The sequence below is a fragment of the Gasterosteus aculeatus genome, chromosome 12, assembly GCF_964276395.1.
Source record: "Gasterosteus aculeatus chromosome 12, fGasAcu3.hap1.1, whole genome shotgun sequence".
Lineage (NCBI taxonomy): Eukaryota > Metazoa > Chordata > Actinopteri > Perciformes > Gasterosteidae > Gasterosteus > Gasterosteus aculeatus.
Window position 1 is genome coordinate 4,870,912 of NC_135700.1, and position 26,976 is coordinate 4,897,887.

General features: G+C 41.3%; 45 non-coding genes across 45 annotated transcripts; all 45 read left to right on the top strand.

The window, feature by feature from the left end:
* The first annotated feature begins 437 nt into the window (after positions 1-437).
* On the top strand, positions 438-538 carry trnay-gua (transfer RNA tyrosine (anticodon GUA)). Its single transcript has 2 exons — positions 438-474; positions 503-538. It is a non-coding gene; the product is annotated as a tRNA-Tyr (tRNA).
* Positions 539-833: 295 nt separating this feature from the next.
* Positions 834-934, top strand: trnay-gua (transfer RNA tyrosine (anticodon GUA)). Its single transcript has 2 exons — positions 834-870; positions 899-934. It is a non-coding gene; the product is annotated as a tRNA-Tyr (tRNA).
* Positions 935-1,501: 567 nt separating this feature from the next.
* trnay-gua (transfer RNA tyrosine (anticodon GUA)) lies at positions 1,502-1,602 on the top strand. The gene is made up of 2 exons: positions 1,502-1,538; positions 1,567-1,602. It is a non-coding gene; the product is annotated as a tRNA-Tyr (tRNA).
* Positions 1,603-2,169: 567 nt separating this feature from the next.
* trnay-gua (transfer RNA tyrosine (anticodon GUA)) lies at positions 2,170-2,270 on the top strand. Its single transcript has 2 exons — positions 2,170-2,206; positions 2,235-2,270. It is a non-coding gene; the product is annotated as a tRNA-Tyr (tRNA).
* A 295-nt stretch (positions 2,271-2,565) lies between these two features.
* Positions 2,566-2,666, top strand: trnay-gua (transfer RNA tyrosine (anticodon GUA)). Its single transcript has 2 exons — positions 2,566-2,602; positions 2,631-2,666. It is a non-coding gene; the product is annotated as a tRNA-Tyr (tRNA).
* Positions 2,667-2,899: 233 nt separating this feature from the next.
* trnay-gua (transfer RNA tyrosine (anticodon GUA)) lies at positions 2,900-3,000 on the top strand. Its single transcript has 2 exons — positions 2,900-2,936; positions 2,965-3,000. It is a non-coding gene; the product is annotated as a tRNA-Tyr (tRNA).
* A 1,250-nt stretch (positions 3,001-4,250) lies between these two features.
* trnay-gua (transfer RNA tyrosine (anticodon GUA)) lies at positions 4,251-4,351 on the top strand. The gene is made up of 2 exons: positions 4,251-4,287; positions 4,316-4,351. It is a non-coding gene; the product is annotated as a tRNA-Tyr (tRNA).
* A 295-nt stretch (positions 4,352-4,646) lies between these two features.
* On the top strand, positions 4,647-4,747 carry trnay-gua (transfer RNA tyrosine (anticodon GUA)). The gene is made up of 2 exons: positions 4,647-4,683; positions 4,712-4,747. It is a non-coding gene; the product is annotated as a tRNA-Tyr (tRNA).
* A 691-nt stretch (positions 4,748-5,438) lies between these two features.
* trnay-gua (transfer RNA tyrosine (anticodon GUA)) lies at positions 5,439-5,539 on the top strand. Its single transcript has 2 exons — positions 5,439-5,475; positions 5,504-5,539. It is a non-coding gene; the product is annotated as a tRNA-Tyr (tRNA).
* Positions 5,540-6,106: 567 nt separating this feature from the next.
* Positions 6,107-6,207, top strand: trnay-gua (transfer RNA tyrosine (anticodon GUA)). Its single transcript has 2 exons — positions 6,107-6,143; positions 6,172-6,207. It is a non-coding gene; the product is annotated as a tRNA-Tyr (tRNA).
* Positions 6,208-6,502: 295 nt separating this feature from the next.
* trnay-gua (transfer RNA tyrosine (anticodon GUA)) lies at positions 6,503-6,603 on the top strand. Its single transcript has 2 exons — positions 6,503-6,539; positions 6,568-6,603. It is a non-coding gene; the product is annotated as a tRNA-Tyr (tRNA).
* A 233-nt stretch (positions 6,604-6,836) lies between these two features.
* Positions 6,837-6,937, top strand: trnay-gua (transfer RNA tyrosine (anticodon GUA)). Its single transcript has 2 exons — positions 6,837-6,873; positions 6,902-6,937. It is a non-coding gene; the product is annotated as a tRNA-Tyr (tRNA).
* Positions 6,938-7,566: 629 nt separating this feature from the next.
* trnay-gua (transfer RNA tyrosine (anticodon GUA)) lies at positions 7,567-7,667 on the top strand. The gene is made up of 2 exons: positions 7,567-7,603; positions 7,632-7,667. It is a non-coding gene; the product is annotated as a tRNA-Tyr (tRNA).
* A 295-nt stretch (positions 7,668-7,962) lies between these two features.
* Positions 7,963-8,063, top strand: trnay-gua (transfer RNA tyrosine (anticodon GUA)). Its single transcript has 2 exons — positions 7,963-7,999; positions 8,028-8,063. It is a non-coding gene; the product is annotated as a tRNA-Tyr (tRNA).
* Positions 8,064-8,534: 471 nt separating this feature from the next.
* Positions 8,535-8,635, top strand: trnay-gua (transfer RNA tyrosine (anticodon GUA)). The gene is made up of 2 exons: positions 8,535-8,571; positions 8,600-8,635. It is a non-coding gene; the product is annotated as a tRNA-Tyr (tRNA).
* Positions 8,636-8,868: 233 nt separating this feature from the next.
* On the top strand, positions 8,869-8,969 carry trnay-gua (transfer RNA tyrosine (anticodon GUA)). Its single transcript has 2 exons — positions 8,869-8,905; positions 8,934-8,969. It is a non-coding gene; the product is annotated as a tRNA-Tyr (tRNA).
* A 233-nt stretch (positions 8,970-9,202) lies between these two features.
* Positions 9,203-9,303, top strand: trnay-gua (transfer RNA tyrosine (anticodon GUA)). The gene is made up of 2 exons: positions 9,203-9,239; positions 9,268-9,303. It is a non-coding gene; the product is annotated as a tRNA-Tyr (tRNA).
* Positions 9,304-9,994: 691 nt separating this feature from the next.
* trnay-gua (transfer RNA tyrosine (anticodon GUA)) lies at positions 9,995-10,095 on the top strand. Its single transcript has 2 exons — positions 9,995-10,031; positions 10,060-10,095. It is a non-coding gene; the product is annotated as a tRNA-Tyr (tRNA).
* A 567-nt stretch (positions 10,096-10,662) lies between these two features.
* Positions 10,663-10,763, top strand: trnay-gua (transfer RNA tyrosine (anticodon GUA)). Its single transcript has 2 exons — positions 10,663-10,699; positions 10,728-10,763. It is a non-coding gene; the product is annotated as a tRNA-Tyr (tRNA).
* A 1,201-nt stretch (positions 10,764-11,964) lies between these two features.
* Positions 11,965-12,065, top strand: trnay-gua (transfer RNA tyrosine (anticodon GUA)). The gene is made up of 2 exons: positions 11,965-12,001; positions 12,030-12,065. It is a non-coding gene; the product is annotated as a tRNA-Tyr (tRNA).
* Positions 12,066-12,298: 233 nt separating this feature from the next.
* trnay-gua (transfer RNA tyrosine (anticodon GUA)) lies at positions 12,299-12,399 on the top strand. Its single transcript has 2 exons — positions 12,299-12,335; positions 12,364-12,399. It is a non-coding gene; the product is annotated as a tRNA-Tyr (tRNA).
* Positions 12,400-12,870: 471 nt separating this feature from the next.
* Positions 12,871-12,971, top strand: trnay-gua (transfer RNA tyrosine (anticodon GUA)). Its single transcript has 2 exons — positions 12,871-12,907; positions 12,936-12,971. It is a non-coding gene; the product is annotated as a tRNA-Tyr (tRNA).
* Positions 12,972-13,266: 295 nt separating this feature from the next.
* trnay-gua (transfer RNA tyrosine (anticodon GUA)) lies at positions 13,267-13,367 on the top strand. Its single transcript has 2 exons — positions 13,267-13,303; positions 13,332-13,367. It is a non-coding gene; the product is annotated as a tRNA-Tyr (tRNA).
* Positions 13,368-14,903: 1,536 nt separating this feature from the next.
* Positions 14,904-15,004, top strand: trnay-gua (transfer RNA tyrosine (anticodon GUA)). Its single transcript has 2 exons — positions 14,904-14,940; positions 14,969-15,004. It is a non-coding gene; the product is annotated as a tRNA-Tyr (tRNA).
* Positions 15,005-15,299: 295 nt separating this feature from the next.
* On the top strand, positions 15,300-15,400 carry trnay-gua (transfer RNA tyrosine (anticodon GUA)). The gene is made up of 2 exons: positions 15,300-15,336; positions 15,365-15,400. It is a non-coding gene; the product is annotated as a tRNA-Tyr (tRNA).
* Positions 15,401-15,695: 295 nt separating this feature from the next.
* trnay-gua (transfer RNA tyrosine (anticodon GUA)) lies at positions 15,696-15,796 on the top strand. Its single transcript has 2 exons — positions 15,696-15,732; positions 15,761-15,796. It is a non-coding gene; the product is annotated as a tRNA-Tyr (tRNA).
* Positions 15,797-16,759: 963 nt separating this feature from the next.
* trnay-gua (transfer RNA tyrosine (anticodon GUA)) lies at positions 16,760-16,860 on the top strand. Its single transcript has 2 exons — positions 16,760-16,796; positions 16,825-16,860. It is a non-coding gene; the product is annotated as a tRNA-Tyr (tRNA).
* Positions 16,861-17,093: 233 nt separating this feature from the next.
* On the top strand, positions 17,094-17,194 carry trnay-gua (transfer RNA tyrosine (anticodon GUA)). Its single transcript has 2 exons — positions 17,094-17,130; positions 17,159-17,194. It is a non-coding gene; the product is annotated as a tRNA-Tyr (tRNA).
* Positions 17,195-17,885: 691 nt separating this feature from the next.
* trnay-gua (transfer RNA tyrosine (anticodon GUA)) lies at positions 17,886-17,986 on the top strand. Its single transcript has 2 exons — positions 17,886-17,922; positions 17,951-17,986. It is a non-coding gene; the product is annotated as a tRNA-Tyr (tRNA).
* Positions 17,987-18,281: 295 nt separating this feature from the next.
* On the top strand, positions 18,282-18,382 carry trnay-gua (transfer RNA tyrosine (anticodon GUA)). Its single transcript has 2 exons — positions 18,282-18,318; positions 18,347-18,382. It is a non-coding gene; the product is annotated as a tRNA-Tyr (tRNA).
* A 295-nt stretch (positions 18,383-18,677) lies between these two features.
* Positions 18,678-18,778, top strand: trnay-gua (transfer RNA tyrosine (anticodon GUA)). The gene is made up of 2 exons: positions 18,678-18,714; positions 18,743-18,778. It is a non-coding gene; the product is annotated as a tRNA-Tyr (tRNA).
* A 295-nt stretch (positions 18,779-19,073) lies between these two features.
* trnay-gua (transfer RNA tyrosine (anticodon GUA)) lies at positions 19,074-19,174 on the top strand. Its single transcript has 2 exons — positions 19,074-19,110; positions 19,139-19,174. It is a non-coding gene; the product is annotated as a tRNA-Tyr (tRNA).
* An 867-nt stretch (positions 19,175-20,041) lies between these two features.
* On the top strand, positions 20,042-20,142 carry trnay-gua (transfer RNA tyrosine (anticodon GUA)). Its single transcript has 2 exons — positions 20,042-20,078; positions 20,107-20,142. It is a non-coding gene; the product is annotated as a tRNA-Tyr (tRNA).
* Positions 20,143-20,437: 295 nt separating this feature from the next.
* Positions 20,438-20,538, top strand: trnay-gua (transfer RNA tyrosine (anticodon GUA)). The gene is made up of 2 exons: positions 20,438-20,474; positions 20,503-20,538. It is a non-coding gene; the product is annotated as a tRNA-Tyr (tRNA).
* A 629-nt stretch (positions 20,539-21,167) lies between these two features.
* Positions 21,168-21,268, top strand: trnay-gua (transfer RNA tyrosine (anticodon GUA)). Its single transcript has 2 exons — positions 21,168-21,204; positions 21,233-21,268. It is a non-coding gene; the product is annotated as a tRNA-Tyr (tRNA).
* Positions 21,269-21,959: 691 nt separating this feature from the next.
* trnay-gua (transfer RNA tyrosine (anticodon GUA)) lies at positions 21,960-22,060 on the top strand. Its single transcript has 2 exons — positions 21,960-21,996; positions 22,025-22,060. It is a non-coding gene; the product is annotated as a tRNA-Tyr (tRNA).
* Positions 22,061-22,355: 295 nt separating this feature from the next.
* On the top strand, positions 22,356-22,456 carry trnay-gua (transfer RNA tyrosine (anticodon GUA)). Its single transcript has 2 exons — positions 22,356-22,392; positions 22,421-22,456. It is a non-coding gene; the product is annotated as a tRNA-Tyr (tRNA).
* Positions 22,457-22,751: 295 nt separating this feature from the next.
* On the top strand, positions 22,752-22,852 carry trnay-gua (transfer RNA tyrosine (anticodon GUA)). The gene is made up of 2 exons: positions 22,752-22,788; positions 22,817-22,852. It is a non-coding gene; the product is annotated as a tRNA-Tyr (tRNA).
* A 233-nt stretch (positions 22,853-23,085) lies between these two features.
* trnay-gua (transfer RNA tyrosine (anticodon GUA)) lies at positions 23,086-23,186 on the top strand. Its single transcript has 2 exons — positions 23,086-23,122; positions 23,151-23,186. It is a non-coding gene; the product is annotated as a tRNA-Tyr (tRNA).
* A 295-nt stretch (positions 23,187-23,481) lies between these two features.
* trnay-gua (transfer RNA tyrosine (anticodon GUA)) lies at positions 23,482-23,582 on the top strand. The gene is made up of 2 exons: positions 23,482-23,518; positions 23,547-23,582. It is a non-coding gene; the product is annotated as a tRNA-Tyr (tRNA).
* An 805-nt stretch (positions 23,583-24,387) lies between these two features.
* On the top strand, positions 24,388-24,488 carry trnay-gua (transfer RNA tyrosine (anticodon GUA)). The gene is made up of 2 exons: positions 24,388-24,424; positions 24,453-24,488. It is a non-coding gene; the product is annotated as a tRNA-Tyr (tRNA).
* A 295-nt stretch (positions 24,489-24,783) lies between these two features.
* On the top strand, positions 24,784-24,884 carry trnay-gua (transfer RNA tyrosine (anticodon GUA)). Its single transcript has 2 exons — positions 24,784-24,820; positions 24,849-24,884. It is a non-coding gene; the product is annotated as a tRNA-Tyr (tRNA).
* A 567-nt stretch (positions 24,885-25,451) lies between these two features.
* On the top strand, positions 25,452-25,552 carry trnay-gua (transfer RNA tyrosine (anticodon GUA)). Its single transcript has 2 exons — positions 25,452-25,488; positions 25,517-25,552. It is a non-coding gene; the product is annotated as a tRNA-Tyr (tRNA).
* Positions 25,553-26,243: 691 nt separating this feature from the next.
* On the top strand, positions 26,244-26,344 carry trnay-gua (transfer RNA tyrosine (anticodon GUA)). Its single transcript has 2 exons — positions 26,244-26,280; positions 26,309-26,344. It is a non-coding gene; the product is annotated as a tRNA-Tyr (tRNA).
* Positions 26,345-26,639: 295 nt separating this feature from the next.
* On the top strand, positions 26,640-26,740 carry trnay-gua (transfer RNA tyrosine (anticodon GUA)). The gene is made up of 2 exons: positions 26,640-26,676; positions 26,705-26,740. It is a non-coding gene; the product is annotated as a tRNA-Tyr (tRNA).
* Positions 26,741-26,976: the final 236 nt, after the last annotated feature.

Here is a 26,976-nt window from a genome sequence, read left to right on the forward strand (position 1 = left end):
ATATTCCTCATTAAGAATCCATTCATTCTTTGTCAAAAAAGCTTTGGTTTATCGGCAGCTCCGTCCTCAATATACACGCTAAAATGCAGGCCTCTTTCTTTACCCTTCAATAGCTCAGTTGGTAGAGCGGAGGACTGTAGGCTGATGTTCAATCTGCAATTAGCAGGTATCCTTAGGTCGCTGGTTCAACCCCGGCTCGAAGGACATTTTTATAATGTTGTCCGGTTTGGGTCAACAGGTATTTCCTGATTGCAAACCCTTGCTTCTTGTCAATATTCCTCATGACAAATCCATCCATTCTTTGTAAAACAAGCTCAACCCTTGCTTCTCATCAATATTCCTCATTAAGAATCCATTCATTCTTTGTCAAAATAGCTTTGGTTTATCGGCAGCTCCGTCCTCAATATACACGCTAAAATGCAGGTCTCTTTCTTTACCCTTCGATAGCTCAGTTGGTAGAGCGGAGGACTGTAGGCTGATGTTCAATGTGCAATTAGCAGGTATCCTTAGGTCGCTGGTTCAACTCCGGCTCGAAGGACATTTTTATAATGTTGTCCTGTTTGGGTCAACAGGTATTTCCTGATCGCAAACCCTTGCTTCTTGCAAATATTCCTCATGACAAATCCATCCATTCTTTGTAAAACAAGCTCAACCCTTGCTTCTCATCAATATTCCTCATAACAAATCCATCCATCCTTTGTAAAACAAGCTCAACCCTTGCTTCTCATCAATATTCCTCATTAAGAATCCATTCATTCTTTGTCAAAAAAGCTTTGGTTTATCGGCAGCTCCGTCCTCAATATACACGCTAAAATGCAGGTCTCTTTCTTTACCCTTCGATAGCTCAGTTGGTAGAGCGGAGGACTGTAGGCTGATGTTCAATGTGCAATTAGCAGGTATCCTTAGGTCGCTGGTTCAACTCCGGCTCGAAGGACATTTTTATAATGTTGTCCGGTTTGGGTCAACAGGTATTTCCTGATCGCAAACCCTTGCTTCTTGTCAATATTCCTCATGACAAATCCATCCATCCTTTGTAAAACAAGCTCAACCCTTGCTTCTCATCAATATTCATCATTAAGAATCCATTCATTCTTTGTCAAAAAAGCTTTGGTTTATCGGCAGCTCCGTCCTCAATATACACGCTAAAATGCAGGCCTCTTTCTTTACCCTTCAATAGCTCAGTTGGTAGAGCGGAGGACTGTAGGCTGATGTTCAATCTGCAATTAGCAGGTATCCTTAGGTCGCTGGTTCAACCCCGGCTCGAAGGACATTTTTATAATGTTGTCCGGTTTGGGTCAACAGGTATTTCCTGATTGCAAACCCTTGCTTCTTGTCAATATTCCTCATGACAAATCCATCCATTCTTTGTAAAACAAGCTCAACCCTTGCTTCTCATCAATATTCCTCATTAAGAATCCATTCATTCTTTGTCAAAATAGCTTTGGTTTATCGGCAGCTCCGTCCTCAATATACACGCTAAAATGCAGGTCTCTTTCTTTACCCTTCGATAGCTCAGTTGGTAGAGCGGAGGACTGTAGGCTGATGTTCAATGTGCAATTAGCAGGTATCCTTAGGTCGCTGGTTCAACTCCGGCTCGAAGGACATTTTTATAATGTTGTCCTGTTTGGGTCAACAGGTATTTCCTGATCGCAAACCCTTGCTTCTTGCAAATATTCCTCATGACAAATCCATCCATTCTTTGTAAAACAAGCTCAACCCTTGCTTCTCATCAATATTCATCATTAAGAATCCATTCATTCTTTGTCAAAAAAGCTTTGGTTTATCGGCAGCTCCGTCCTCAATATACACGCTAAAATGCAGGCCTCTTTCTTTACCCTTCAATAGCTCAGTTGGTAGAGCGGAGGACTGTAGGCTGATGTTCAATCTGCAATTAGCAGGTATCCTTAGGTCGCTGGTTCAACCCCGGCTCGAAGGACATTTTTATAATGTTGTCCGGTTTGGGTCAACAGGTATTTCCTGATTGCAAACCCTTGCTTCTTGTCAATATTCCTCATGACAAATCCATCCATTCTTTGTAAAACAAGCTCAACCCTTGCTTCTCATCAATATTCCTCATTAAGAATCCATTCATTCTTTGTCAAAATAGCTTTGGTTTATCGGCAGCTCCGTCCTCAATATACACGCTAAAATGCAGGTCTCTTTCTTTACCCTTCGATAGCTCAGTTGGTAGAGCGGAGGACTGTAGGCTGATGTTCAATGTGCAATTAGCAGGTATCCTTAGGTCGCTGGTTCAACTCCGGCTCGAAGGACATTTTTATAATGTTGTCCTGTTTGGGTCAACAGGTATTTCCTGATCGCAAACCCTTGCTTCTTGCAAATATTCCTCATGACAAATCCATCCATTCTTTGTAAAACAAGCTCAACCCTTGCTTCTCATCAATATTCCTCATAACAAATCCATCCATCCTTTGTAAAACAAGCTCAACCCTTGCTTCTCATCAATATTCCTCGATAAGAATCCATTCATTCTTTGTCAAAAAAGCTTTGGTTTATCGGCAGCTCCGTCCTCAATATACACGCTAAAATGCAGGTCTCTTTCTTTACCCTTCGATAGCTCAGTTGGTAGAGCGGAGGACTGTAGGCTGATGTTCAATGTGCAATTAGCAGGTATCCTTAGGTCGCTGGTTCAACTCCGGCTCGAAGGACATTTTTATAATGTTGTCCGGTTTGGGTCAACAGGTATTTCCTGATTGCAAACCCTTGCTTCTTGTCAATATTCCTCATGACAAATCCATCTATTCTTTGTAAAACAAGCTCAACCCTTGCTTCTCATCAATATTCCTCATTAAGAATCCATTCATTCTTTGTCAAAAAAGCTTTGGTTTATTGGCAGCTCCATCCTCAATTATCACGCTAAAATGCAGATTTCTTTCTTTACCCTTCGATAGCTCAGTTGGTAGAGCGGAGGACTGTAGGCTGATGTTCAATGTGCAATTAGCAGGTATCCTTAGGTCGCTGGTTCAACTCCGGCTCGAAGGACATTTTTATAATGTTGTCCGGTTTGGGTCAACAGGTATTTCCTGATCGCAAACCCTTGCTTCTTGTCAATATTCCTCATGACAAATCCATCCATTCTTTGTAAAACAAGCTCAACCCTTGCTTCTCATCAATATTCCTCATAACAAATCCATCCATCCTTTGTAAAACAAGCTCAACCCTTGCTTCTCATCAATATTCCTCATTAAGAATCCATTCATTCTTTGTCAAAAAAGCTTTGGTTTATTGGCAGCTCCGTCCTCAATATACACGCTAAAATGCAGGTCTCTTTCTTTACCCTTCGATAGCTCAGTTGGTAGAGCGGAGGACTGTAGGCTGATGTTCAATGTGCAATTAGCAGGTATCCTTAGGTCGCTGGTTCAACTCCGGGTCGAAGGACATTTTTATAATGTTGTCCGGTTTGGGTCAACAGGTATTTCCTGATCGCAAACCCTTGCTTCTTGTCAATATTCCTCATGACAAATCCATTCATTCTTTGTAAAACAAGCTCAACCCTTGCTTCTCATCAATATTCCTCATAACAAATCCATCCATCCTTTGTAAAACAAGCTCAACCCTTGCTTCTCATCAATATTCCTCATTAAGAATCCATTCATTCTTTGTCAAAAAAGCTTTGGTTTATCGGCAGCTCCGTCCTCAATATACACGCTAAAATGCAGGTCTCTTTCTTTACCCTTCGATAGCTCAGTTGGTAGAGCGGAGGACTGTAGGCTGATGTTCAATGTGCAATTAGCAGGTATCCTTAGGTCGCTGGTTCAACTCCGGGTCGAAGGACATTTTTATAATGTTGTCCGGTTTGGGTCAACAGGTATTTCCTGATCGCAAACAATTGCTTCTTGTCAATATTCCTCATGACAAATCCATCCAATCTTTGTAAAACAAGCTCAAACCTTGCTTCTCATCAATATTCCTCATTAAGAATCCATTCATTCTTTGTCAAAAAAGCTTTGGTTTATCGGCAGCTCCGTCCTCAATATACACGCTAAAATGCAGGTCTCTTTCTTTACCCTTCGATAGCTCAGTTGGTAGAGCGGAGGACTGTAGGCTGATGTTCAATCTGCAATTAGCAGGTATACTTAGGTCGCTGGTTCAACAAATCCATCCATCCTTTGTAAAACAAGCTCAACCCTTGCTTCTCATTAAGAATCCATTCATTCTTTGTCAAAAAAGCTTTGGTTTATCGGCAGCTCCGTCCTCAATATACACGCTAAAATGCAGGTCTCTTTCTTTACCCTTCGATAGCTCAGTTGGTAGAGCGGAGGACTGTAGGCTGATGTTAGATGTGCAATTAGCAGGTATCCTTAGGTCGCTGGTTCAACTCCGGCTCGAAGGACATTTTTATAATGTTGTCCGGTTGGGGTCAACAGGTATTTCCTGATCGCAAACCCTTGCTTCTTGCAAATATTCCTCATGACAAATCCATCCATTCTTTGTAAAACAAGCTCAACCCTTGCTTCTCATCAATATTCCTAATAACAAATCCATCCATCCTTTGTAAAACAAGCTCAACCCTTGCTTCTCATCAATATTCATCATTAAGAATCCATTCATTCTTTGTCAAAAAAGCTTTGGTTTATCGGCAGCTCCGTCCTCAATATACACGCTAAAATGCAGGTCTCTTTCTTTACCCTTCGATAGCTCAGTTGGTAGAGCGGAGGACTGTAGGCTGATGTTCAATGTGCAATTAGCAGGTATCCTTAGGTCGCTGGTTCAACTCCGGCTCGAAGGACATTTTTATAATGTTGTCCGGTTTGGGTCAACAGGTATTTCCTGATCGCAAACCCTTGCTTCTTGTCAATATTCCTCATGACAAATCCATCCATTCTTTGTAAAACAAGCTCAACCCTTGCTTCTCATCAATATTCCTCATAACAAATCCATCCATCCTTTGTAAAACAAGCTCAACCCTTGCTTCTCATCAATATTCCTCATTAAGAATCCATTCATTCTTTGTCAAAAAAGCTTTGGTTTATTGGCAGCTCCGTCCTCAATATACACGCTAAAATGCAGGTCTCTTTCTTTACCCTTCGATAGCTCAGTTGGTAGAGCGGAGGACTGTAGGCTGATGTTCAATGTGCAATTAGCAGGTATCCTTAGGTCGCTGGTTCAACTCCGGGTCGAAGGACATTTTTATAATGTTGTCCGGTTTGGGTCAACAGGTATTTCCTGATCGCAAACCCTTGCTTCTTGTCAATATTCCTCATGACAAATCCATTCATTCTTTGTAAAACAAGCTCAACCCTTGCTTCTCATCAATATTCCTCATAACAAATCCATCCATCCTTTGTAAAACAAGCTCAACCCTTGCTTCTCATCAATATTCCTCATTAAGAATCCATTCATTCTTTGTCAAAAAAGCTTTGGTTTATCGGCAGCTCCGTCCTCAATATACACGCTAAAATGCAGGTCTCTTTCTTTACCCTTCGATAGCTCAGTTGGTAGAGCGGAGGACTGTAGGCTGATGTTCAATGTGCAATTAGCAGGTATCCTTAGGTCGCTGGTTCAACTCCGGCTCGAAGGACATTTTTATAATGTTGTCCGGTTTGGGTCAACAGGTATTTCCTGATCGCAAACCCTTGCTTCTTGTCAATATTCCTCATGACAAATCCATCCATCCTTTGTAAAACAAGCTCAACCCTTGCTTCTCATCAATATTCATCATTAAGAATCCATTCATTCTTTGTCAAAAAAGCTTTGGTTTATCGGCAGCTCCGTCCTCAATATACACGCTAAAATGCAGGCCTCTTTCTTTACCCTTCAATAGCTCAGTTGGTAGAGCGGAGGACTGTAGGCTGATGTTCAATCTGCAATTAGCAGGTATCCTTAGGTCGCTGGTTCAACCCCGGCTCGAAGGACATTTTTATAATGTTGTCCGGTTTGGGTCAACAGGTATTTCCTGATTGCAAACCCTTGCTTCTTGTCAATATTCCTCATGACAAATCCATCCATTCTTTGTAAAACAAGCTCAACCCTTGCTTCTCATCAATATTCCTCATTAAGAATCCATTCATTCTTTGTCAAAATAGCTTTGGTTTATCGGCAGCTCCGTCCTCAATATACACGCTAAAATGCAGGTCTCTTTCTTTACCCTTCGATAGCTCAGTTGGTAGAGCGGAGGACTGTAGGCTGATGTTCAATGTGCAATTAGCAGGTATCCTTAGGTCGCTGGTTCAACTCCGGCTCGAAGGACATTTTTATAATGTTGTCCTGTTTGGGTCAACAGGTATTTCCTGATCGCAAACCCTTGCTTCTTGCAAATATTCCTCATGACAAATCCATCCATTCTTTGTAAAACAAGCTCAACCCTTGCTTCTCATCAATATTCCTAATAACAAATCCATCCATCCTTTGTAAAACAAGCTCAACCCTTGCTTCTCATCAATATTCCTCATTAAGAATCCATTCATTCTTTGTCAAAAAAGCTTTGGTTTATCGGCAGCTCCGTCCTCAATATACACGCTAAAATGCAGGTCTCTTTCTTTACCCTTCGATAGCTCAGTTGGTAGAGCGGAGGACTGTAGGCTGATGTTCAATGTGCAATTAGCAGGTATCCTTAGGTCGCTGGTTCAACTCCGGCTCGAAGGACATTTTTATAATGTTGTCCGGTTTGGGTCAACAGGTATTTCCTGATTGCAAACCCTTGCTTCTTGTCAATATTCCTCATGACAAATCCATCTATTCTTTGTAAAACAAGCTCAACCCTTGCTTCTCATCAATATTCCTCATTAAGAATCCATTCATTCTTTGTCAAAAAAGCTTTGGTTTATTGGCAGCTCCATCCTCAATATTCACGCTAAAATGCAGATTTCTTTCTTTACCCTTCGATAGCTCAGTTGGTAGAGCGGAGGACTGTAGGCTGATGTTCAATCTGCAATTAGCAGGTATCCTTAGGTCGCTGGTTCAACTCCGGCTCGAAGGACATTTTTATAATGTTGTCCGGTTTGGGTCAACAGGTATTTCCTGATCGCAAACCCTTGCTTCTTGTCAATATTCCTCATGACAAATCCATCCATCCTTTGTAAAACAAGCTCAACCCTTGCTTCTCATCAATATTCCTCATAACAAATCCATCCATCCTTTGTAAAACAAGCTCAACCCTTGCTTCTCATCAATATTCATCATTAAGAATCCATTCATTCTTTGTCAAAAAAGCTTTGGTTTATCGGCAGCTCCGTCCTCAATATACACGCTAAAATGCAGGTCTCTTTCTTTACCCTTCAATAGCTCAGTTGGTAGAGCGGAGGACTGTAGGCTGATGTTCAATCTGCAATTAGCAGGTATCCTTAGGTCGCTGGTTCAACCCCGGCTCGAAGGACATTTTTATAATGTTGTCCGGTTTGGGTCAACAGGTATTTCCTGATTGCAAACCCTTGCTTCTTGTCAATATTCCTCATGACAAATCCATCCATTCTTTGTAAAACAAGCTCAACCCTTGCTTCTCATCAATATTCCTCATTAAGAATCCATTCATTCTTTGTCAAAATAGCTTTGGTTTATCGGCAGCTCCGTCCTCAATATACACGCTAAAATGCAGGTCTCTTTCTTTACCCTTCGATAGCTCAGTTGGTAGAGCGGAGGACTGTAGGCTGATGTTCAATCTGCAATTAGCAGGTATCCTTAGGTCGCTGGTTCAACTCCGGCTCGAAGGACATTTTTATAATGTTGTCCGGTTTGGGTCAACAGGTATTTCCTGATCGCAAACCCTTGCTTCTTGTCAATATTCCTCATGACAAATCCATCCATTCTTTGTAAAACAAGCTCAACCCTTGCTTCTCATCAATATTCCTCATAACAAATCCATCCATCCTTTGTAAAACAAGCTCAACCCTTGCTTCTCATCAATATTCCTCATTAAGAATCCATTCATTCTTTGTCAAAAAAGCTTTGGTTTATTGGCAGCTCCGTCCTCAATATACACGCTAAAATGCAGGTCTCTTTCTTTACCCTTCGATAGCTCAGTTGGTAGAGCGGAGGACTGTAGGCTGATGTTCAATGTGCAATTAGCAGGTATCCTTAGGTCGCTGGTTCAACTCCGGCTCGAAGGACATTTTTATAATGTTGTCCGGTTTGGGTCAACAGGGATTTCCTGATCGCAAACAATTGCTTCTTGTCAATATTCCTCATGACAAATCCATCCAATCTTTGTAAAACAAGCTCAAACCTTGCTTCTCATCAATATTCCTCATTAAGAATCCATTCATTCTTTGTCAAAAAAGCTTTGGTTTATCGGCAGCTCCGTCCTCAATATACACGCTAAAATGCAGGTCTCTTTCTTTACCCTTCGATAGCTCAGTTGGTAGAGCGGAGGACTGTAGGCTGATGTTCAATCTGCAATTAGCAGGTATACTTAGGTCGCTGGTTCAACAAATCCATCCATCCTTTGTAAAACAAGCTCAACCCTTGCTTCTCATCAATATTCATCATTAAGAATCCATTCATTCTTTGTCAAAAAAGCTTTGGTTTACCGGCAGCTCCGTCCTCAATATACACGCTAAAATGCAGGTCTCTTTCTTTACCCTTCGATAGCTCAGTTGGTAGAGCGGAGGACTGTAGGCTGATGTTCAATGTGCAATTAGCAGGTATCCTTAGGTCGCTGGTTCAACTCCGGCTCGAAGGACATTTTTATAATGTTGTCCGGTTTGGGTCAACAGGTATTTCCTGATTGCAAACCCTTGCTTCTTGTCAATATTCCTCATGACTAATCCATCCATTCTTTGTAAAACAAGCTCAACCCTTGCTTCTTATCAATATTCCTCATTAAGAATCCATTCATTCTTTGTCAAAAAAGCTTTGGTTTATCGGCAGCTCCGTCCTCAATATACACGCTAAAATGCAGGTCTCTTTCTTTACCCTTCGATAGCTCAGTTGGTAGAGCGGAGGACTGTAGGCTGATGTTCAATGTGCAATTAGCAGGTATCCTTAGGTCGCTGGTTCAACTCCGGCTCGAAGGACATTTTTATAATGTTGTCCGGTTTGGGTCAACAGGTATTTCCTGATCGCAAACCCTTGCTTCTTGTCAATATTCCTCATGACAAATCCATCCATTCTTTGTAAAACAAGCTCAACCCTTGCTTCTTATCAATATTCCTCATTAAGAATCCATTCATTCTTTGTCAAAAAAGCTTTGGTTTATCGGCAGCTCCGTCCTCAATATACACGCTAAAATGCAGGTCTCTTTCTTTACCCTTCGATAGCTCAGTTGGTAGAGCGGAGGACTGTAGGCTGATGTTCAATGTGCAATTAGCAGGTATCCTTAGGTCGCTGGTTCAACTCCGGCTCGAAGGACATTTTTATAATGTTGTCCGGTTTGGGTCAACAGGTATTTCCTGATCGCAAACCCTTGCTTCTTGTCAATATTCCTCATGACAAATCCATCCATTCTTTGTAAAACAAGCTCAACCCTTGCTTCTCATCAATATTCCTCATAACAAATCCATCCATCCTTTGTAAAACAAGCTCAACCCTTGCTTCTCATCAATATTCCTCATTAAGAATCCATTCATTCTTTGTCAAAAAAGCTTTGGTTTATTGGCAGCTCCGTCCTCAATATACACGCTAAAATGCAGGTCTCTTTCTTTACCCTTCGATAGCTCAGTTGGTAGAGCGGAGGACTGTAGGCTGATGTTCAATGTGCAATTAGCAGGTATCCTTAGGTCGCTGGTTCAACTCCGGGTCGAAGGACATTTTTATAATGTTGTCCGGTTTGGGTCAACAGGTATTTCCTGATCGCAAACCCTTGCTTCTTGTCAATATTCCTCATGACAAATCCATTCATTCTTTGTAAAACAAGCTCAACCCTTGCTTCTCATCAATATTCCTCATAACAAATCCATCCATCCTTTGTAAAACAAGCTCAACCCTTGCTTCTCATCAATATTCCTCATTAAGAATCCATTCATTCTTTGTCAAAAAAGCTTTGGTTTATCGGCAGCTCCGTCCTCAATATACACGCTAAAATGCAGGTCTCTTTCTTTACCCTTCGATAGCTCAGTTGGTAGAGCGGAGGACTGTAGGCTGATGTTCAATGTGCAATTAGCAGGTATCCTTAGGTCGCTGGTTCAACTCCGGCTCGAAGGACATTTTTATAATGTTGTCCGGTTTGGGTCAACAGGTATTTCCTGATCGCAAACCCTTGCTTCTTGTCAATATTCCTCATGACAAATCCATCCATCCTTTGTAAAACAAGCTCAACCCTTGCTTCTCATCAATATTCATCATTAAGAATCCATTCATTCTTTGTCAAAAAAGCTTTGGTTTATCGGCAGCTCCGTCCTCAATATACACGCTAAAATGCAGGGCTCTTTCTTTACCCTTCAATAGCTCAGTTGGTAGAGCGGAGGACTGTAGGCTGATGTTCAATCTGCAATTAGCAGGTATCTTTAGGTCGCTGGTTCAACCCCGGCTCGAAGGACATTTTTATAATGTTGTCCGGTTTGGGTCAACAGGTATTTCCTGATTGCAAACCCTTGCTTCTTGTCAATATTCCTCATGACAAATCCATCCATTCTTTGTAAAACAAGCTCAACCCTTGCTTCTCATCAATATTCCTCATTAAGAATCCATTCATTCTTTGTCAAAATAGCTTTGGTTTATCGGCAGCTCCGTCCTCAATATACACGCTAAAATGCAGGTCTCTTTCTTTACCCTTCGATAGCTCAGTTGGTAGAGCGGAGGACTGTAGGCTGATGTTCAATGTGCAATTAGCAGGTATCCTTAGGTCGCTGGTTCAACTCCGGCTCGAAGGACATTTTTATAATGTTGTCCTGTTTGGGTCAACAGGTATTTCCTGATCGCAAACCCTTGCTTCTTGCAAATATTCCTCATGACAAATCCATCCATTCTTTGTAAAACAAGCTCAACCCTTGCTTCTCATCAATATTCCTAATAACAAATCCATCCATCCTTTGTAAAACAAGCTCAACCCTTGCTTCTCATCAATATTCCTCATTAAAAATCCATTCATTCTTTGTCAAAAAAGCTTTGGTTTATCGGCAGCTCCGTCCTCAATATACACGCTAAAATGCAGGTCTCTTTCTTTACCCTTCGATAGCTCAGTTGGTAGAGCGGAGGACTTTAGGCTGATGTTCAATGTGCAATTAGCAGGTATCCTTAGGTCGCTGGTTCAACTCCGGCTCGAAGGACATTTTTATAATGTTGTCCGGTTTGGGTCAACAGGTATTTCCTGATCGCAAACCCTTGCTTCTTGTCAATATTCCTCATAACAAATCCATCCATCCTTTGTAAAACAAGCTCAACCCTTGCTTCTCATCAATATTCCTCATTAAGAATCCATTCATTCTTTGTCAAAAAAGCTTTGGTTTATTGGCAGCTCCGTCCTCAATATACACGCTAAAATGCAGGTCTCTTTCTTTACCCTTCGATAGCTCAGTTGGTAGAGCGGAGGACTGTAGGCTGATGTTCAATGTGCAATTAGCAGGTATCCTTAGGTCGCTAGTTCAACTCCGGCTCGAAGGACATTTTTATAATGTTGTCCGGTTTGGGTCAACAGGGATTTCCTGATCGCAAACAATTGCTTCTTGTCAATATTCCTCATAACAAATCCATCCATCCTTTGTAAAACAAGCTCAACCCTTGCTTCTCATCAATATTCCTCATTAAGAATCCATTCATTCTTTGTCAAAAAAGCTTTGGTTTATTGGCAGCTCCGTCCTCAATATACACGCTAAAATGCAGGTCTCTTTCTTTACCCTTCGATAGCTCAGTTGGTAGAGCGGAGGACTCTAGGCTGATGTTCAATCTGCAATTAGCAGGTATACTTAGGTCGCTGGTTCAACAAATCCATCCATCCTTTGTAAAACAAGCTCAACCCTTGCTTCTCATCAATATTCATCATTAAGAATCCATTCATTCTTTGTCAAAAAAGCTTTGGTTTACCGGCAGCTCCGTCCTCAATATACACGCTAAAATGCAGGTCTCTTTCTTTACCCTTCGATAGCTCAGTTGGTAGAGCGGAGGACTGTAGGCTGATGTTCAATGTGCAATTAGCAGGTATCCTTAGGTCGCTGGTTCAACTCCGGCTCGAAGGACATTTTTATAATGTTGTCCGGTTTGGGTCAACAGGTATTTCCTGATTGCAAACCCTTGCTTCTTGTCAATATTCCTCATGACTAATCCATCCATTCTTTGTAAAACAAGCTCAACCCTTGCTTCTTATCAATATTCCTCATTAAGAATCCATTCATTCTTTGTCAAAAAAGCTTTGGTTTATCGGCAGCTCCGTCCTCAATATACACGCTAAAATGCAGGTCTCTTTCTTTACCCTTCGATAGCTCAGTTGGTAGAGCGGAGGACTGTAGGCTGATGTTCAATGTGCAATTAGCAGGTATCCTTAGGTCGCTGGTTCAACTCCGGCTCGAAGGACATTTTTATAATGTTGTCCGGTTTGGGTCAACAGGTATTTCCTGATCGCAAACCCTTGCTTCTTGTCAATATTCCTCATGACATATCCATCCATTCTTTGTAAAACAAGCTCAACCCTTGCTTCTTATCAATATTCCCCATTAAGAATCCATTCATTCTTTGTCAAACAAGCCTTGGTGTATTGTCAGCTCCATCCTCAATATACACGCTAAAATGCAGACTTCTTTCTTTACCCTTCGATAGCTCAGTTGGTAGAGCGGAGGACTGTAGGCTGATGTTCAATCTGCAATTAGCAGGTATACTTAGGTCGCTGGTTCAACAAATCCATCCATCCTTTGTAAAACAAGCTCAACCCTTGCTTCTCATCAATATTCATCATTAAGAATCCATTCATTCTTTGTCAAAAAAGTTTTGGTTTATCGGCAGCTCCGTCCTCAATATACACGCTAAAATGCAGGTCTCTTTCTTTACCCTTCGATAGCTCAGTTGGTAGAGCGGAGGACTGTAGGCTGATGTTCAATGTGCAATTAGCAGGTATCCTTAGGTCGCTGGTTCAACTCCGGCTCGAAGGACATTTTTATAATGTTGTCCGGTTTGGGTCAACAGGTATTTCCTGATCGCAAACCCTTGCTTCTTGTCAATATTCCTCATGACAAATCCATTCATTCTTTGTAAAACAAGCTCAACCCTTGCTTCTCATCAATATTCCTCATAACAAATCCATCCATCCTTTGTAAAACAAGCTCAACCCTTGCTTCTCATCAATATTCCTCATTAAGAATCCATTCATTCTTTGTCAAAAAAGCTTTGGTTTATCGGCAGCTCCGTCCTCAATATACACGCTAAAATGCAGGTCTCTTTCTTTACCCTTCGATAGCTCAGTTGGTAGAGCGGAGGACTGTAGGCTGATGTTCAATGTGCAATTAGCAGGTATCCTTAGGTCGCTGGTTCAACTCCGGCTCGAAGGACATTTTTATAATGTTGTCCGGTTTGGGTCAACAGGTATTTCCTGATCGCAAACCCTTGCTTCTTGTCAATATTCCTCATGACAAATCCATCCATCCTTTGTAAAACAAGCTCAACCCTTGCTTCTCATCAATATTCATCATTAAGAATCCATTCATTCTTTGTCAAAAAAGCTTTGGTTTATCGGCAGCTCCGTCCTCAATATACACGCTAAAATGCAGGCCTCTTTCTTTACCCTTCAATAGCTCAGTTGGTAGAGCGGAGGACTGTAGGCTGATGTTCAATGTGCAATTAGCAGGTATCCTTAGGTCGCTGGTTCAACTCCGGCTCGAAGGACATTTTTATAATGTTGTCCGGTTTGGGTCAACAGGTATTTCCTGATTGCAAACCCTTGCTTCTTGTCAATATTCCTCATGACAAATCCATCCAATCTTTGTAAAACAAGCTCAACCCTTGCTTCTCATCAATATTCCTCATTAAGAATCCATTCATTCTTTGTCAAAATAGCTTTGGTTTATCGGCAGCTCCGTCCTCAATATACACGCTAAAATGCAGGTCTCTTTCTTTACCCTTCGATAGCTCAGTTGGTAGAGCGGAGGACTGTAGGCTGATGTTCAATCTGCAATTAGCAGGTATACTTAGGTCGCTGGTTCAACAAATCCATCCATCCTTTGTAAAACAAGCTCAACCCTTGCTTCTCATCAATATTCCTCATTAAGAATCCATTCATTCTTTGTCAAAAAAGCTTTGGTTTATCGGCAGCTCCGTCCTCAATATACACGCTAAAATGCAGGTCTCTTTCTTTACCCTTCGATAGCTCAGTTGGTAGAGTGGAGGACTGTAGGCTGATGTTCAATCTGCAATTAGCAGGTATCCTTAGGTCGCTGGTTCAACTCCGGCTCGAAGGACATTTTTATAATGTTGTCCGGTTTGGGTCAACAGGTATTTCCTGATCGCAAACAATTGCTTCTTGTCAATATTCCTCATGACAAATCCATCCATCCTTTGTAAAACAAGCTCAAACCCTTGCTTCTCATCAATATTCATCATTAAGAATCCATTCATTCTTTGTCAAAAAAGCTTTGGTTTATCGGCAGCTCCGTCCTCAATATACACGCTAAAATGCAGGTCTCTTTCTTTACCCTTCGATAGCTCAGTTGGTAGAGTGGAGGACTGTAGGCTGATGTTCAATCTGCAATTAGCAGGTATCCTTAGGTCGCTGGTTCAACTCCGGCTCGAAGGACATTTTTATAATGTTGTCCGTTTTGGGTCAACAGGTATTTCCTGATCGCAAACCCTTGCTTCTTGTCAATATTCCTCATGACAAATCCATTCATTCTTTGTAGAACAAGCTCAACCCTTGCTTCTCATCAATATTCCTCATAACAAATCCATCCATCCTTTGTAAAACAAGCTCAACCCTTGCTTCTCATCAATATTCCTCATTAAGAATCCATTCATTCTTTGTCAAAAAAGCTTTGGTTTATCGGCAGCTCCGTCCTCAATATACACGCTAAAATGCAGGTCTCTTTCTTTACCCTTCGATAGCTCAGTTGGTAGAGCGGAGGACTGTAGGCTGATGTTCAATCTGCAATTAGCAGGTATCCTTAGGTCGCTGGTTCAACTCCGGCTCGAAGGACATTTTTATAATGTTGTCCGGTTTGGGTCAACAGGTATTTCCTGATCGCAAACCCTTGCTTCTTGTCAATATTCCTCATGACAAATCCATTCATTATTTGTAAAACAAGCTCAACCCTTGCTTCTCATCAATATTCCTCATAACAAATCCATCCATCCTTTGTAAAACAAGCTCAACCCTTTCTTCTCATCAATATTCCTCATTAAGAATCCATTCATTCTTTGTCAAAATAGCTTTGGTTTATCGGCAGCTCCGTCCTCAATATACACGCTAAAATGCAGGTCTCTTTCTTTACCCTTCGATAGCTCAGTTGGTAGAGCGGAGGACTGTAGGCTGATGTTCAATGTGCAATTAGCAGGTATCCTTAGGTCGCTGGTTCAACTCCGGCTCGAAGGACATTTTTATAATGTTGTCCGGTTTGGGTCAACAGGTATTTCCTGATCGCAAACCCTTGCTTCTTGTCAATATTCCTCATGACAAATCCATTCATTATTTGTAAAACAAGCTCAACCCTTGCTTCTCATCAATATTCCTCATAACAAATCCATCCATCCTTTGTAAAACAAGCTCAACCCTTGCTTCTCATCAATATTCCTCATAAAGAATCCATTCATTCTTTGTCAAAAAAGCTTTGGTTTATCGGCAGCTCCGTCCTCAATATACACGCTAAAATGCAGGTCTCTTTCTTTACCCTTCGATAGCTCAGTTGGTAGAGCGGAGGACTGTAGGCTGATGTTCAATGTGCAATTAGCAGGTATCCTTAGGTCGCTGGTTCAACTCCGGCTCGAAGGACATTTTTATAATGTTGTCCGGTTTGGGTCAACAGGTATTTCCTGATTGCAAACCCTTGCTTCTTGTCAATATTCCTCATGACAAATCCATCCATTCTTTGTAAAACAAGCTCAACCCTTGCTTCTCATCAATATTCCTAATAACAAATCCATCCATCCTTTGTAAAACAAGCTCAACCCTTGCTTCTCATCAATATTCCTCATTAAGAATCCATTCATTCTTTGTCAAAATAGCTTTGGTTTATCGGCAGCTCCGTCCTCAATATACACGCTAAAATGCAGGTCTCTTTCTTTACCCTTCGATAGCTCAGTTGGTAGAGTGGAGGACTGTAGGCTGATGTTCAATCTGCAATTAGCAGGTATCCTTAGGTCGCTGGTTCAACTCCGGCTCGAAGGACATTTTTATAATGTTGTCCGTTTTGGGTCAACAGGTATTTCCTGATCGCAAACCCTTGCTTCTTGTCAATATTCCTCATGACAAATCCATTCATCCTTTGTAAAACAAGCTCAACCCTTGCTTCTCATCAATATTCCTCATTAAGAATCCATTCATTCTTTGTCAAAAAAGCTTTGGTTTATCGGCAGCTCCGTCCTCAATATACACGCTAAAATGCAGGTCTCTTTCTTTACCCTTCGATAGCTCAGTTGGTAGAGTGGAGGACTGTAGGCTGATGTTCAATCTGCAATTAGCAGGTATCCTTAGGTCGCTGGTTCAACCCCGGCTCGAAGGACATTTTTATAATGTTGTCCGGTTTGGGTCAACAGGTATTTCCTGATTGCAAACCCTTGCTTCTTGTCAATATTCCTCATGACAAATCCATCCATTCTTTGTAAAACAAGCTCAACCCTTGCTTCTCATCAATATTCCTCATTAAGAATCCATTCATTCTTTGTCAAAATAGCTTTGGTTTATCGGCAGCTCCGTCCTCAATATACACGCTAAAATGCAGGTCTCTTTCTTTACCCTTCGATAGCTCAGTTGGTAGAGCGGAGGACTGTAGGCTGATGTTCAATCTGCAATTAGCAGGTATCCTTAGGTCGCTGGTTCAACTCCGGCTCGAAGGACATTTTTATAATGTTGTCCGGTTTGGGTCAACAGGTATTTCCTGATCGCAAACCCTTGCTTCTTGTCAATATTCCTCATGACAAATCCATCCATTCTTTGTAAAACAAGCTCAACCCTTGCTTCTTATCAATATTCCCCATTAAGAATCCATTCATTCTTTGTCAAACAAGCCTTGGTTTATTGTCAGCTCCATCCTCAATATACACGCTAAAATGCAGATTTCTTTCTTTACCCTTCGATAGCTCAGTTGGTAGAGCGGAGGACTGTAGGCTGATGTTCAATGTGCAATTAGCAGGTATCCTTAGGTCGCTGGTTCAACTCCGGCTCGAAGGACATTTTTATAATGTTGTCCTGTTTGGGTCAACAGGTATTTCCTGATCGCAAACCCTTGCTTCTTGCAAATATTCCTCATGACAAATCCATTCATTATTTGTAAAACAAGCTCAACCCTTGCTTCTCATCAATATTCCTAATAACAAATCCATCCATCCTTTGTAAAACAAGCTCAACCCTTGCTTCTCATCAATATTCCTCATTAAGAATCCATTCATTCTTTGTCAAAAAAGCTTTGGTTTATCGGCAGCTCCGTCCTCAATATACACGCTAAAATGCAGGTCTCTTTCTTTACCCTTCGATAGCTCAGTTGGTAGAGTGGAGGACTGTAGGCTGATGTTCAATCTGCAATTAGCAGGTATCCTTAGGTCGCTGGTTCAACTCCGGCTCGAAGGACATTTTTATAATGTTGTCCGTTTTGGGTCAACAGGTATTTCCTGATCGCAAACCCTTGCTTCTTGTCAATATTCCTCATGACAAATCCATTCATTCTTTGTAGAACAAGCTCAACCCTTGCTTCTCATCAATATTCCTCATAACAAATCCATCCATCCTTTGTAAAACAAGCTCAACCCTTGCTTCTCATCAATATTCCTCATTAAGAATCCATTCATTCTTTGTCAAAAAAGCTTTGGTTTATCGGCAGCTCCGTCCTCAATATACACGCTAAAATGCAGGTCTCTTTCTTTACCCTTCGATAGCTCAGTTGGTAGAGCGGAGGACTGTAGGCTGATGTTCAATCTGCAATTAGCAGGTATCCTTAGGTCGCTGGTTCAACTCCGGCTCGAAGGACATTTTTATAATGTTGTCCGGTTTGGGTCAACAGGTATTTCCTAATCGCAAACCCTTGCTTCTTGTCAATATTCCTCATGACAAATCCATTCATTATTTGTAAAACAAGCTCAACCCTTGCTTCTCATCAATATTCCTCATAACAAATCCATCCATCCTTTGTAAAACAAGCTCAACCCTTTCTTCTCATCAATATTCCTCATTAAGAATCCATTCATTCTTTGTCAAAATAGCTTTGGTTTATCGGCAGCTCCGTCCTCAATATACACGCTAAAATGCAGGTCTCTTTCTTTACCCTTCGATAGCTCAGTTGGTAGAGCGGAGGACTGTAGGCTGATGTTCAATGTGCAATTAGCAGGTATCCTTAGGTCGCTGGTTCAACTCCGGCTCGAAGGACATTTTTATAATGTTGTCCGGTTTGGGTCAACAGGTATTTCCTGATCGCAAACCCTTGCTTCTTGTCAATATTCCTCATGACAAATCCATTCATTATTTGTAAAACAAGCTCAACCCTTGCTTCTCATCAATATTCCTCATAACAAATCCATCCATCCTTTGTAAAACAAGCTCAACCCTTGCTTCTCATCAATATTCCTCATAAAGAATCCATTCATTCTTTGTCAAAAAAGCTTTGGTTTATCGGCAGCTCCGTCCTCAATATACACGCTAAAATGCAGGTCTCTTTCTTTACCCTTCGATAGCTCAGTTGGTAGAGCGGAGGACTGTAGGCTGATGTTCAATGTGCAATTAGCAGGTATCCTTAGGTCGCTGGTTCAACTCCGGCTCGAAGGACATTTTTATAATGTTGTCCGGTTTGGGTCAACAGGTATTTCCTGATTGCAAACCCTTGCTTCTTGTCAATATTCCTCATGACAAATCCATCCATTCTTTGTAAAACAAGCTCAACCCTTGCTTCTCATCAATATTCCTAATAACAAATCCATCCATCCTTTGTAAAACAAGCTCAACCCTTGCTTCTCATCAATATTCCTCATTAAGAATCCATTCATTCTTTGTCAAAATAGCTTTGGTTTATCGGCAGCTCCGTCCTCAATATACACGCTAAAATGCAGGTCTCTTTCTTTACCCTTCGATAGCTCAGTTGGTAGAGCGGAGGACTGTAGGCTGATGTTCAATGTGCAATTAGCAGGTATCCTTAGGTCGCTGGTTCAACTCCGGCTCGAAGGACATTTTTATAATGTTGTCCGGTTTGGGTCAACAGGTATTTCCTGATCGCAAACCCTTGCTTCTTGTCAATATTCCTCATGACAAATCCATCCATTCTTTGTAAAACAAGCTCAACCCTTGCTTCTCATCAATATTCCTCATAACAAATCCATCCATCCTTTGTAAAACAAGCTCAACCCTTGCTTCTCATCAATATTCCTCATTAAGAATCCATTCATTCTTTGTCAAAAAAGCTTTGGTTTATTGGCAGCTCCGTCCTCAATATACACGCTAAAATGCAGGTCTCTTTCTTTACCCTTCGATAGCTCAGTTGGTAGAGCGGAGGACTGTAGGCTGATGTTCAATGTGCAATTAGCAGGTATCCTTAGGTCGCTGGTTCAACTCCGGGTCGAAGGACATTTTTATAATGTTGTCCGGTTTGGGTCAACAGGTATTTCCTGATCGCAAACAATTGCTTCTTGTCAATATTCCTCATGACAAATCCATCCAATCTTTGTAAAACAAGCTCAAACCTTGCTTCTCATCAATATTCCTCATTAAGAATCCATTCATTCTTTGTCAAAAAAGCTTTGGTTTATCGGCAGCTCCGTCCTCAATATACACGCTAAAATGCAGGTCTCTTTCTTTACCCTTCGATAGCTCAGTTGGTAGAGCGGAGGACTGTAGGCTGATGTTCAATGTGCAATTAGCAGGTATACTTAGGTCGCTGGTTCAACAAATCCATCCATCCTTTGTAAAACAAGCTCAACCCTTGCTTCTCATCAATATTCCTCATTAAGAATCCATTCATTCTTTGTCAAAAAAGCTTTGGTTTATCGGCAGCTCCATCCTCAATATACACGCTAAAATGCAGATTTCTTTCTTTACCCTTCGATAGCTCAGTTGGTAGAGCGGAGGACTGTAGGCTGATGTTCAATGTGCAATTAGCAGGTATCCTTAGGTCGCTGGTTCAACTCCGGCTCGAAGGACATTTTTATAATGTTGTCCTGTTTGGGTCAACAGGTATTTCCTGATCGCAAACCCTTGCTTCTTGCAAATATTCCTCATGACAAATCCATCCATTCTTTGTAAAACAAGCTCAACCCTTGCTTCTCATCAATATTCCTAATAACAAATCCATCCATCCTTTGTAAAACAAGCTCAACCCTTGCTTCTCATCAATATTCATCATTAAGAATCCATTCATTCTTTGTCGAAAAAGCTTTGGTTTATCGGCAGCTCCGTCCTCAATATACACGCTAAAATGCAGGTCTCTTTCTTTACCCTTCGATAGCTCAGTTGGTAGAGCGGAGGACTGTAGGCTGATGTTCAATGTGCAATTAGCAGGTATCCTTAGGTCGCTGGTTCAACTCCGGCTCGAAGGACATTTTTATAATGTTGTCCGGTTTGGGTCAACAGGTATTTCCTGATCGCAAACCCTTGCTTCTTGTCAATATTCCTCATGACAAATCCATCCATCCTTTGTAAAACAAGCTCAACCCTTGCTTCTCATCAATATTCCTCATAACAAATCCATCCATCCTTTGTAAAACAAGCTCAACCCTTGCTTCTCATCAATATTCATCATTAAGAATCCATTCATTCTTTGTCAAAAAAGCTTTGGTTTATCGGCAGCTCCGTCCTCAATATACACGCTAAAATGCAGGTCTCTTTCTTTACCCTTCAATAGCTCAGTTGGTAGAGCGGAGGACTGTAGGCTGATGTTCAATCTGCAATTAGCAGGTATCCTTAGGTCGCTGGTTCAACCCCGGCTCGAAGGACATTTTTATAATGTTGTCCGGTTTGGGTCAACAGGTATTTCCTGATTGCAAACCCTTGCTTCTTGTCAATATTCCTCATGACAAATCCATCCATTCTTTGTAAAACAAGCTCAACCCTTGCTTCTCATCAATATTCCTCATTAAGAATCCATTCATTCTTTGTCAAAATAGCTTTGGTTTATCGGCAGCTCCGTCCTCAATATACATGCTAAAATGCAGGTCTCTTTCTTTACCCTTCGATAGCTCAGTTGGTAGAGCGGAGGACTGTAGGCTGATGTTCAATCTGCAATTAGCAGGTATCCTTAGGTCGCTGGTTCAACTCCGGCTCGAAGGACATTTTTATAATGTTGTCCGGTTTGGGTCAACAGGTATTTCCTGATCGCAAACCCTTGCTTCTTGTCAATATTCCTCATGACAAATCCATCCATTCTTTGTAAAACAAGCTCAACCCTTGCTTCTCATCAATATTCCTAATAACAAATCCATCCATCCTTTGTAAGACAAGCTCAACCCTTGCTTCTCATCAATATTCCTCATTAAGAATCCATTCATTCTTTGTCAAAAAAGCTTTGGTTTATCGGCAGCTCCGTCCTCAATATACACGCTAAAATGCAGGTCTCTTTCTTTACCCTTCGATAGCTCAGTTGGTAGAGTGGAGGACTGTAGGCTGATGTTCAATCTGCAATTAGCAGGTATCCTTAGGTCGCTGGTTCAACTCCGGCTCGAAGGACATTTTTATAATGTTGTCCGTTTTGGGTCAACAGGTATTTCCTGATCGCAAACCCTTGCTTCTTGTCAATATTCCTCATGACAAATCCATTCATTCTTTGTAAAACAAGCTCAACCCTTGCTTCTCATCAATATTCCTCATAACAAATCCATCCATCCTTTGTAAAACAAGCTCAACCCTTGCTTCTCATCAATATTCCTCATTAAGAATCCATTCATTCTTTGTCAAAAAAGCTTTGGTTTATCGGCAGCTCCGTCCTCAATATACACGCTAAAATGCAGGTCTCTTTCTTTACCCTTCGATAGCTCAGTTGGTAGAGCGGAGGACTGTAGGCTGATGTTCAATCTGCAATTAGCAGGTATCCTTAGGTCGCTGGTTCAACTCCGGCTCGAAGGACATTTTTATAATGTTGTCCGGTTTGGGTCAACAGGTATTTCCTGATCGCAAACCCTTGCTTCTTGTCAATATTCCTCATGACAAATCCATTCATTATTTGTAAAACAAGCTCAACCCTTGCTTCTCATCAATATTCCTCATAACAAATCCATCCATCCTTTGTAAAACAAGCTCAACCCTTGCTTCTCATCAATATTCCTCATTAAGAATCCATTCATTCTTTGTCAAAATAGCTTTGGTTTATCGGCAGCTCCGTCCTCAATATACACGCTAAAATGCAGGTCTCTTTCTTTACCCTTCGATAGCTCAGTTGGTAGAGCGGAGGACTGTAGGCTGATGTTCAATGTGCAATTAGCAGGTATCCTTAGGTCGCTGGTTCAACTCCGGCTCGAAGGACATTTTTATAATGTTGTCCGGTTTGGGTCAACAGGTATTTCCTGATCGCAAACCCTTGCTTCTTGTCAATATTCCTCATGACAAATCCATTCATTATTTGTAAAACAAGCTCAACCCTTGCTTCTCATCAATATTCCTCATAACAAATCCATCCATCCTTTGTAAAACAAGCTCAACCCTTGCTTCTCATCAATATTCCTCATAAAGAATCCATTCATTCTTTGTCAAAAAAGCTTTGGTTTATCGGCAGCTCCGTCCTCAATATACACGCTAAAATGCAGGTCTCTTTCTTTACCCTTCGATAGCTCAGTTGGTAGAGCGGAGGACTGTAGGCTGATGTTCAATGTGCAATTAGCAGGTATCCTTAGGTCGCTGGTTCAACTCCGGCTCGAAGGACATTTTTATAATGTTGTCCGGTTTGGGTCAACAGGTATTTCCTGATTGCAAACCCTTGCTTCTTGTCAATATTCCTCATGACAAATCCATCCATTCTTTGTAAAACAAGCTCAACCCTTGCTTCTCATCAATATTCCTCATTAAGAATCCATTCATTCTTTGTCAAAATAGCTTTGGTTTATCGGCAGCTCCGTCCTCAATATACACGCTAAAATGCAGGTCTCTTTCTTTACCCTTCGATAGCTCAGTTGGTAGAGCGGAGGACTGTAGGCTGATGTTCAATGTGCAATTAGCAGGTATCCTTAGGTCGCTGGTTCAACTCCGGCTCGAAGGACATTTTTATAATGTTGTCCGGTTTGGGTCAACAGGTATTTCCTGATCGCAAACCCTTGCTTCTTGTCAATATTCCTCATGACAAATCCATCCATTCTTTGTAAAACAAGCTCAACCCTTGCTTCTCATCAATATTCCTCATAACAAATCCATCCATCCTTTGTAAAACAAGCTCAACCCTTGCTTCTCATCAATATTGCTCATTAAGAATCCATTCATTCTTTGTCAAAAAAGCTTTGGTTTATTGGCAGCTCCGTCCTCAATATACACGCTAAAATGCAGGTCTCTTTCTTTACCCTTCGATAGCTCAGTTGGTAGAGCGGAGGACTGTAGGCTGATGTTCAATGTGCAATTAGCAGGTATCCTTAGGTCGCTGGTTCAACTCCGGCTCGAAGGACATTTTTATAATGTTGTCCGGTTTGGGTCAACAGGTATTTCCTGATCGCAAACCCTTGCTTCTTGTCAATATTCCTCATAACAAATCCATCCATCCTTTGTAAAACAAGCTCAACCCTTGCTTCTCATCAATATTCCTCATTAAGAATCCATTCATTCTTTGTCAAAAAAGCTTTGGTTTATTGGCAGCTCCGTCCTCAATATACACGCTAAAATGCAGGTCTCTTTCTTTACCCTTCGATAGCTCAGTTGGTAGAGCGGAGGACTGTAGGCTGATGTTCAATGTGCAATTAGCAGGTATCCTTAGGTCGCTGGTTCAACTCCGGGTCGAAGGACATTTTTATAATGTTGTCCGGTTTGGGTCAACAGGTATTTCCTGATCGCAAACAATTGCTTCTTGTCAATATTCCTCATGACAAATCCATCCAATCTTTGTAAAACAAGCTCAAACCTTGGTTCTCATCAATATTCCTCATTAAGAATCCATTCATTCTTTGTCAAAAAAGCTTTGGTTTATCGGCAGCTCCGTCCTCAATATACACGCTAAAATGCAGGTCTCTTTCTTTACCCTTCGATAGCTCAGTTGGTAGAGCGGAGGACTGTAGGCTGATGTTCAATCTGCAATTAGCAGGTATACTTAGGTCGCTGGTTCAACAAATCCATCCATCCTTTGTAAAACAAGCTCAACCCTTGCTTCTCATCAATATTCCTCATTAAGAATCAATTCATTCTTTGTCAAAAAAGCTTTGGTTTATCGGCAGCTCCATCCTCAATATACACGCTAAAATGCAGATTTCTTTCTTTACCCTTCGATAGCTCAGTTGGTAGAGCGGAGGACTGTAGGCTGATGTTCAATGTGCAATTAGCAGGTATCCTTAGGTCGCTGGTTCAACTCCGGCTCGAAGGACATTTTTATAATGTTGTCCTGTTTGGGTCAACAGGTATTTCCTGATCGCAAACCCTTGCTTCTTGCAAATATTCCTCATGACAAATCCATCCATTCTTTGTAAAACAAGCTCAACCCTTGCTTCTCATCAATATTCCTAATAACAAATCCATCCATCCTTTGTAAAACAAGCTCAACCCTTGCTTCTCATCAATATTCATCATTAAGAATCCATTCATTCTTTGTCGAAAAAGCTTTGGTTTATCGGCAGCTCCGTCCTCAATATACACGCTAAAATGCAGGTCTCTTTCTTTACCCTTCGATAGCTCAGTTGGTAGAGCGGAGGACTGTAGGCTGATGTTCAATGTGCAATTAGCAGGTATCCTTAGGTCGCTGGTTCAACTCCGGCTCGAAGGACATTTTTATAATGTTGTCCGGTTTGGGTCAACAGGTATTTCCTGATCGCAAACCCTTGCTTCTTGTCAATATTCCTCATGACAAATCCATCCATCCTTTGTAAAACAAGCTCAACCCTTGCTTCTCATCAATATTCATCATTAAGAATCCATTCATTCTTTGTCAAAAAAGCTTTGGTTTATCGGCAGCTCCGTCCTCAATATACACGCTAAAATGCAGGTCTCTTTCTTTACCCTTCAATAGCTCAGTTGGTAGAGCGGAGGACTGTAGGCTGATGTTCAATCTGCAATTAGCAGGTATCCTTAGGTCGCTGGTTCAACCCCGGCTCGAAGGACATTTTTATAATGTTGTCCGGTTTGGGTCAACAGGTATTTCCTGATTGCAAACCCTTGCTTCTTGTCAATATTCCTCATGACAAATCCATCCATTCTTTGTAAAACAAGCTCAACCCTTGCTTCTCATCAATATTCCTCATTAAGAATCCATTCATTCTTTGTCAAAATAGCTTTGGTTTATCGGCAGCTCCGTCCTCAATATACACGCTAAAATGCAGGTCTCTTTCTTTACCCTTCGATAGCTCAGTTGGTAGAGCGGAGGACTGTAGGCTGATGTTCAATCTGCAATTAGCAGGTATCCTTAGGTCGCTGGTTCAACTCCGGCTCGAAGGACATTTTTATAATGTTGTCCGGTTTGGGTCAACAGGTATTTCCTGATCGCAAACCCTTGCTTCTTGTCAATATTCCTCATGACAAATCCATCCATTCTTTGTAAAACAAGCTCAACCCTTGCTTCTCATCAATATTCCTAATAACAAATCCATCCATCCTTTGTAAGACAAGCTCAACCCTTGCTTCTCATCAATATTCCTCATTAAGAATCCATTCATTCTTTGTCAAAAAAGCTTTGGTTTATCGGCAGCTCCGTCCTCAATATACACGCTAAAATGCAGGTCTCTTTCTTTACCCTTCGATAGCTCAGTTGGTAGAGTGGAGGACTGTAGGCTGATGTTCAATCTGCAATTAGTAGGTATCCTTAGGTCGCTGGTTCAACTCCGGCTCGAAGGACATTTTTATAATGTTGTCCGTTTTGGGTCAACAGGTATTTCCTGATCGCAAACCCTTGCTTCTTGTCAATATTCCTCATGACAAATCCATTCATTCTTTGTAAAACAAGCTCAACCCTTGCTTCTCATCAATATTCCTCATAACAAATCCATCCATCCTTTGTAAAACAAGCTCAACCCTTGCTTCTCATCAATATTCCTCATTAAGAATCCATTCATTCTTTGTCAAAAAAGCTTTGGTTTATCGGCAGCTCCGTCCTCAATATACACGCTAAAATGCAGGTCTCTTTCTTTACCCTTCGATAGCTCAGTTGGTAGAGCGGAGGACTGTAGGCTGATGTTCAATCTGCAATTAGCAGGTATCCTTAGGTCGCTGGTTCAACTCCGGCTCGAAGGACATTTTTATAATGTTGTCCGGTTTGGGTCAACAGGTATTTCCTGATCGCAAACCCTTGCTTCTTGTCAATATTCCTCATGACAAATCCATTCATTATTTGTAAAACAAGCTCAACCCTTGCTTCTCATCAATATTCCTCATAACAAATCCATCCATCCTTTGTAAAACAAGCTCAACCCTTGCTTCTCATCAATATTCCTCATTAAGAATCCATTCATTCTTTGTCAAAATAGCTTTGGTTTATCGGCAGCTCCGTCCTCAATATACACGCTAAAATGCAGGTCTCTTTCTTTACCCTTCGATAGCTCAGTTGGTAGAGCGGAGGACTGTAGGCTGATGTTCAATGTGCAATTAGCAGGTATCCTTAGGTCGCTGGTTCAACTCCGGCTCGAAGGACATTTTTATAATGTTGTCCGGTTTGGGTCAACAGGTATTTCCTGATCGCAAACCCTTGCTTCTTGTCAATATTCCTCATGACAAATCCATTCATTATTTGTAAAACAAGCTCAACCCTTGCTTCTCATCAATATTCCTCATAACAAATCCATCCATCCTTTGTAAAACAAGCTCAACCCTTGCTTCTCATCAATATTCCTCATAAAGAATCCATTCATTCTTTGTCAAAAAAGCTT